The sequence below is a fragment of the Bos javanicus genome, chromosome 24 (genome assembly GCF_032452875.1).
Source record: "Bos javanicus breed banteng chromosome 24, ARS-OSU_banteng_1.0, whole genome shotgun sequence".
NCBI classification, from domain to species: Eukaryota; Metazoa; Chordata; class Mammalia; order Artiodactyla; family Bovidae; genus Bos; species Bos javanicus.
The window spans coordinates 53648452-53655815 of NC_083891.1; positions in this window are offsets into that span (position 1 = coordinate 53648452).

The following is a 7364-nucleotide window of genomic DNA, read 5'->3' on the forward strand; positions in this document are numbered from 1 at the left end:
AGGACCATGACGAGAATGGGGTTTGAACTTTACTCTAAAGGTTATGGGAAGCCTTTAAAAGATTCTCAGCAGGAAACTGTAATTGCATATTACATTATTAAAAGATCATTCGAGGACTCACGGGTGGTAAAGGGCAGATGCTCCGAGGCCCCTGATGTAGGCTGAGCTGGAGATGTCTGTGTGTGGTCAGCACTGTGTCTATATGAATGCAGAGAGCTGGAGGGATTCCAGAACCAACAGGCCCCCTGTACCATGGCGGGTACCGATGACTGATTCATGTTGACGTATGGCAGAAACCAACACAAGATTGTAATTATCCCTCAATTAAAAATAAATAAATTGTAGGGACTTCCCTGGATGTCCAGTGGCTAAAACTCTGTGCTCCCAATGCAGCAGGCCTGGGTTTGATCCCTGGTCGGGGAACTAGATCCCACATGCAACAACTAAGAGTTTGAATACCCCAACGAAGATCCCATGGGCGTAACTAAGACTCTATGAGGCCAAAAAATAAATTAAAATGTAATAATAAATTTAAAAATAGAGAAAAAAGTTAAAGATAACATTCTTATAGAATTTTAGGACGTTAGATTTGTCCTGGGGAAGGGCAGAATCAAACTCTAGAGGAAGGGCACAAAGACGTATGTACAAGGATGTTCACTGCAGCGAAAAATCAGAAATAAGTATCCATAAGTATGGAATTGGTAAAACAGAATATCCGTTAAAAAGAATGCAATATATTTTCATGCAAAGAAAAAGTGTTCAAGAGACACTAAATGGAAAGAAAAAAAACATGGTGCAGAAGAGTCTCCATAGTACAATTCCACTAAGCTGAATTAGAAATGATTATTATTTATGTCTGTGCTGTGCTGTGCTTGGTCGCACAGTTGTGTCTATCGCTTTTCGACCCCATGGACTGTACCCTGCCAGGCTCCTCTGTCCATGGGGAGTCTCCAGTCAAGAATACTGGAGTGGATTGCCATGCCCTCCTCCAGAGGATCTTCCCAACCCAGGGATTGAACTCAGGTCTCCTGCATTGCAGGTGGATTCTTTGCCAGCTGAGCTACCAGGGAAGCCCTCACTTATGTCTACCTTACATTAAATATTATAAGAGAAAGTCTGATGAAGTGTATCAATATATGGTAACGGTGTTTAACTGTTGACAGTGGGTATGTCAGTGCAGTGGAGATTGTGAAGGATTTTCACATTATACCTTATGCCTTTCTGTCTTACTACAATATCTCGAACAACGGATGAGAAAAATTAAAAAAAAAAAATCAGAACAGTACGTTTAGGATCAACAGGTACTTTAATGAAATCTTTGAATCAACTCTATGAAATAAGTCCTATAAATATAAATATTATTTTCCTTTATAAAGAGTGCAGATTACATTCAAACCAGGGAAATGGAGAATATTATTTATTAAATCGAAATTATTAACATTTCACAAAATGACATTGAAAACACATTCACTTCATTCAAGTAACATCAAAAACAAATAAGTATACAAGGTTTTTTTACATCATTTATTAAGGCAATGGTTTTGTGGTTTAGTAAAGGAAGAGATACAGAAATTTATTTGTGAAATAAAACAAAAGCTTTCTTTTTAAGTTGTGCTTTATGAAAAGACTACTAAAGCTTGATCATCTCTGAGCACCAGATTATGGATTATTATGGATGACTACCATTTTCTTCTTAACTCCTTTCTATATTTTTCAAATTGCCATAAAAACCACAAATCACTTTTGCAATTAAAAAAATGTTTCATTGAAGTTAGGTGTCTATAAATTTAACACAGTGTACATGATCAATGTCAATCCGCTTGCACTCTCTCTACAGCATCAGGTAATGCTCTGGTTCTCAATGACCAAGTTTGAAGACTTTATTTACAAACTGGGACTTGGAACACGATCACCCCGGTCCCTACCTCTCTCTATCCAAAATGACAAGGAAACGTTGATTGAGCACACCCTGACAAGCAATTTTAAAATGCCATTATTAAAATGACTACGCAGGCCTTTCATCGAATTTCTACACAACCACAAAGAAAGGTCAAAGCAAAGAGAAGCTGACTGTTAGAAAAACTCCAGCCTCTTACACCTTCTCTTAGCCACAATCACATGGTATGCGGCAAATATTTTTAGGTAACACTGAGAAAGCTTGAAACTGCAGCCTTGGTGTGTAATGTGATGTGCAAAAAAAAGAGAGAGAGAAGACAGTTTTCTCATGACAATTGAAAAACTTACGCAAAGGGTGTGAGTCCTTGGATGAATGTTATTTAGTAAACACTGTCCACAGGCACATTGTACAACTGCATACCATAATTCTAGTTTGCTTCCAACCATCTGAAGCCTTTCTATGCTTTTTGGTGTTGGAGAAGACTCTTGAGAGTCCCTTGGACTGAAAGAAGATCCAACCAGTCCATTCGGGAGGCCTGGCGTGCTGCGATTCACAGAGTCGAAAAGAGACGGACACAACTGAGCGACTGAACTGAACTGAACTAAGCCCTGTAAATTATTTCTGACTCATTAACCTTTCACCCTGGGGGCAACTCACAAGCTTCATAAAAGTGTGAATATTTTTCTTAAATCTCTTTTCTAGCCAATGCATTCATTTGTTTTTTAGCCTCTGAACATAAATCTCGACAATGAAAATCAACTAAATAATACTTGCTTCCCTCTCTTATATCTTCCTTTCTCTAAAACTATCCCATTTATAATTAAAAGCACATAACCAAAGACCAATTCTACATTATTTGTTTACAACTGGGGATCTTAAGATGAGGAAGGGGTTGGGAGCAGGATCATGTAAACACTACTAGGCCAGAGTTCCCTAAGCCTGGCCCAGATGACACTTGAGGCTGATAATTCTTTATCGTAAAGGGCTGTCCTGTGTATTGTAGGATATTCAACCATATCTCTGGTCTCTATCCACTAGATGCCAGTAATGCAGAGTTGGAACTTCCCAGATGTGACCACCAAAACTTTCTCCAACATACTGCCAAATAGTTTCTAGGGGACAAAACCATTGTCCCCACTTGAGAGCCACTGCACTGCACTAGGTCAAAGGCTACAAAATCAAGGCCTTTGGCTCTCGCCAAGTCAAATTGTTTCTTGGCCCTATCGTTAACCTCTACTTACCTAGTCACCACTGGCATAAAATACAGACACTCATAAACGCCCTCACACGCTTCACGGCAAAGCCTTTGAACGTTGTCTGGAGTTCTTCCTCTGATTCATACGTGGCCGGTTTGGTTAGGAGGCGAGAAGCAGGCGCTGGTAATTTTCCCAGGCTTCCCCAATGTGGACTTTCATGCCTGTCACTTTTTTTTGGACTGTGCTGGATCTTTGCTTAGTCTCTAGTTGCTGTGCACAAGCTTCTCTGCGTGGTGGTGTCTCTTACTGTGGAGCACAAACTCTAGGCACGTGGGCTTGAGTAGTTGTGGCCTGAGGGTTCAGTAGCTGTGGTGTTCAGGCCTCATTGTCCTGTGGCACGTGGAATCTTCCTGGACCAGGGGTCAAACCTGTGTCCCCTGCATTGGCAGACACATTCTTAACCACTGGACCACCAGGGAAGTCCACGTACTCATCACTTTTAATGTCTGTAAATTCATAATGTCTTGACTCCAAAAGCTCGTGAATGACCCCAGTTTCTTTATCCATTATCCACACTCTGCAAAACCCATGGTCCCCCGTGAATACTGTTTCAAACATAATTTTAATTAAATGTTTATTCTGCTTTGCAATTGTTTTTTTTTATTTGGCACTTGAATACACAGTTATGCTGCAGCTGCTGCTAAGTCGCTTCAGTCATGTCTGACTCTGTGCGACCCCATAGACGGCAGCCCACCAGGCTCCCCCGTCCCTGGGGTTCTCCAGGCAAGAACACTGGAGTGGGTTGCTATTTCCTTCTCGCATGCATGAAAGTGAAAAGCGAAAGGGAAATTGCTCAGTTGTGTCCAACTCCTAGTGACCCCATGGACTGCAGCCTACCACACTCCTCTGTCCATGGGATTTTCCAGGCAAGAGCACTGGAGTGGGTTGCCATTGCCTTCTCCAAAATACACAGTTATGATTCATGCTCAAAATGTTTATTTCTGGAAATTATCTTAGAGCCAATGAATTAAAACTGGGGGAAGGGATTTATTGATTAAAAAAAAAGCTTTCCCTAATTCATCCCACAACAAAGTAACACATATTAGCTTAAGTAAATTTTATTTTGGGTTTTTCTTTTTAATGAGGCAGATGATTCAAACTTCTCTTATTGATGTTGAATTGATATGAAACAATTTCAATTTACTTAGTTGCAATTTCACTTCTCACTTTAAACAACTCTTTTTCTCAGTGATTGTCAGTACATAAAAGGACATTTGCTTATAAACAATGCAGCTTTAATACATAACAGGGCCTTGCTTATTCTTATTTAATGCCATGCTTTTGCACATACATGAATAGCACTAAATATATCTATGCACTTAGTGAAAACAGCCATATAAAAGTAACTGGAGAATTTCATTTTATATGAAATTCTAGAGGATGCAAAGTACAATGTTGACCAGCAGATGGCAAGTTGGGAAGGGATGGAAAAAAGAATACAAACTGTCCAAGGAAGCACCAAGAAAAATGGGCAGAAGAAAATGTTTCTTTGGTGGAAGAAACATTCTCATTGAATTCTTCTCTATGGAAAACTCTGGAAAGTGGATTTACCATTACTAGAAGCATAATCTTGAGTAAGCATCTTAGTCTCTGCTGGCCTGTTTCATCTTTGGTAAAATGAAAATGATGATACCCTCCCTCCAAGGCGTAGTGAATTTTATGCTACTATGCTGTTAGGCTTGTACCTGACACACAAGTGTTTTATAAGCATCGTTTTCTATGCTGCTTCCCTCCTTTGTTCCCAGCACTGCCTAAATAATTGAGGTCCAGTGCAACATGGAAATGAGGGCTCCCTTGTTCAAAAATTAAGAATTTCAAGACAGCAACAGCAGAACATTAAACCAAGTGATGGGCCCTTCTAAGAGTGGGGCTCTGTGTTATTATAAAGGTTGTACACTCACAAAGTGAGCCCAGCTCGCTCCCCTAGGCTTTTAAGGTTCCGTTTGTCTTTTCTTCTACTAAATTAAAAGTCACTCTTCCAGTTTCACAATTGAGAGGGATATATATTCAACTAACCAAAGAGGGCTTGATTACGGGTGTTGTTTTTCAATGCTGGTTCACAGTTGGTCAAGCTGTTGAGTGTTAAGTGAGCCTAGAGCTCTTATAAAGGAACTATTTTAATCTGGCATAGTATTTCTCTGGTTTGCATCGTTCTCAACATGGAGAAATTAAAACAAAGTACTTTAGATGTTCAGGCTTCCTAGGTGGCTCAGTGGTAAAGAATCTGCCTGCCAATGCAGGAAGACATAGAGGACACAAGTTTGATCCCTGGGTCAGGAAGATCCCTTGGAGAAGGAAATGGCAACCTACTCCAGAATTCTTGCCTGGAGAATCCTACGGACAGAGGAGCCTGGTGGGCTCCTTTTAATAGGGTCTCAAAGAGTCAGAAACGACTGAGCTACTGAGCACACGTGTGCATTAGTTGCCTACAAGTAAGTAACTGGAGCCTTGGTGATAGCCAAAGAGGCACTAAGCGGCCAAGAGCCACTCGACTCAAAAGCACGATATCTAGACTTAAGAAACGGTAACCACAAAGAAGGCAGCATAGTCTTAAATTGGTATATTTGATCCTATCCTGGAGACTTATAGGAAACTGGTCCAGATGTCTAAGAGTGAAACCCCCAAAAGGAAGACTGGGTCTTAATACTAAAACCACTGAGCCCCAGCTCTGCCCTTTATTCCTTCTTCTTTACAGATGCATCAGCATGTCCTTTAATGGGTTTCTCAAAGTTTTCACCTCCTATTTATAAGAGAGACTCCTGTAAAAAAAATCAAAGTAATTGTGTGAATATACATACATATGTACACACACACACACATACATAGAAATTTTCTCTACTGGAAGAAACACACACAGGAACATGAGGCATCTCAACAAAACGCACAGAGAATGCACATTTGTTGAGCACCTGCTATTGTTCCATGACCCAGCTGTTTTACATTCATTGGAATATTAAAGCATATGTTAGTTTTCACTTATTCGTTTAATCTCAATACACTCAAGACTTTTTTTTTAAATGATGAAGAAGCAGGCTCAGAACAGTTATTTAACCTGCCCAATGTCACAGTTAGCAAGCTGGAGGGTCTGTATTTAAGATTGTGTGCGTGTGTGTGAGTCGCTCAGTCGTATTCCACTCTTTGTGACTCCATGGCCTTCAGCCCGCCAGGCTCCTCTGTACATGGGATTCTCCAAGTAAGAATACTAGAGTGGTTTACCATTCCTTTCTCCAGGGGATCTTCCCGACCCAGGGATTGAACACAGGTCTCCTGCATTGTAGGCAGATTCTTTACTGTCTCAGACACCAGGGACACATTTAAGATTTTACCAGATGCCAAAGCTCGTGTATTAAATTCCTATTCCACATGATTAAAAATTCAGGTATACAAACTAACGGTATTTTTTTAAACATTTTATTTTGTACCACAGTATAGCCATTTAGGGCTTCCAACGTGGTGATAGTGGTCAAAAGCTATGGTTTTTCTAGTCAAACCTATGGTTTTTCCACTAGTCATGTATGGATGTGAGAGTTGGACTACAAAAAGCTGTCAGTTCAGTCAGTTGAGTTGCTCAGTTGTGTCTGAATCTTTGTGACCCCACAGGTTGCAGCACGCCAGGCCTCCCTGTCCATCACCAACTCCTGGAGTTCACTCAAACTCATGTCCATTGAGTTGGTGATGCCATCCAACCATCTCATCCTCTGTCATCCACTTTTCCTCCTGCCTTCCATCTTTCCCAGCATCAGGGTCTTTTCAAATGAGTCAGTTCTTCTAGTCAGGTGGCCAAAGTATTGGAGTTTCAGCTTCAGCATCAGTCCTTCCAATGAATATTCAGGACTGATTTCCTTTAGGGTGGACTGGTTGGATCTCCTTGCAGTCCAAGGGACTCTCAAGAGTCTTCTCCAACACCACAGTTTAAAAGCATCAGTTCTTCGGTGCTCAGCTTTCTTTATAGTCCAACTCTCACATCCATACATGACTACTGGAAAAACCATAGCTTTGACTAGATGGATGTTTGTTGGCAAAGTAATGTCTCTGCTTTTGAATATGCTGTCTAGGTGGGTCATAATTTTTCTTCCAAGGAGCAAGCGTCTTTTAATGTCATACCTGCAGTCACCATCTGCAGTAATTTTGGAGCCCCCCAAAATAAAGTCTGTCACTGTTTCCACTGTTTCCCCATCTATCTGCCATGAAGTGATAGGACCAGATGCCAT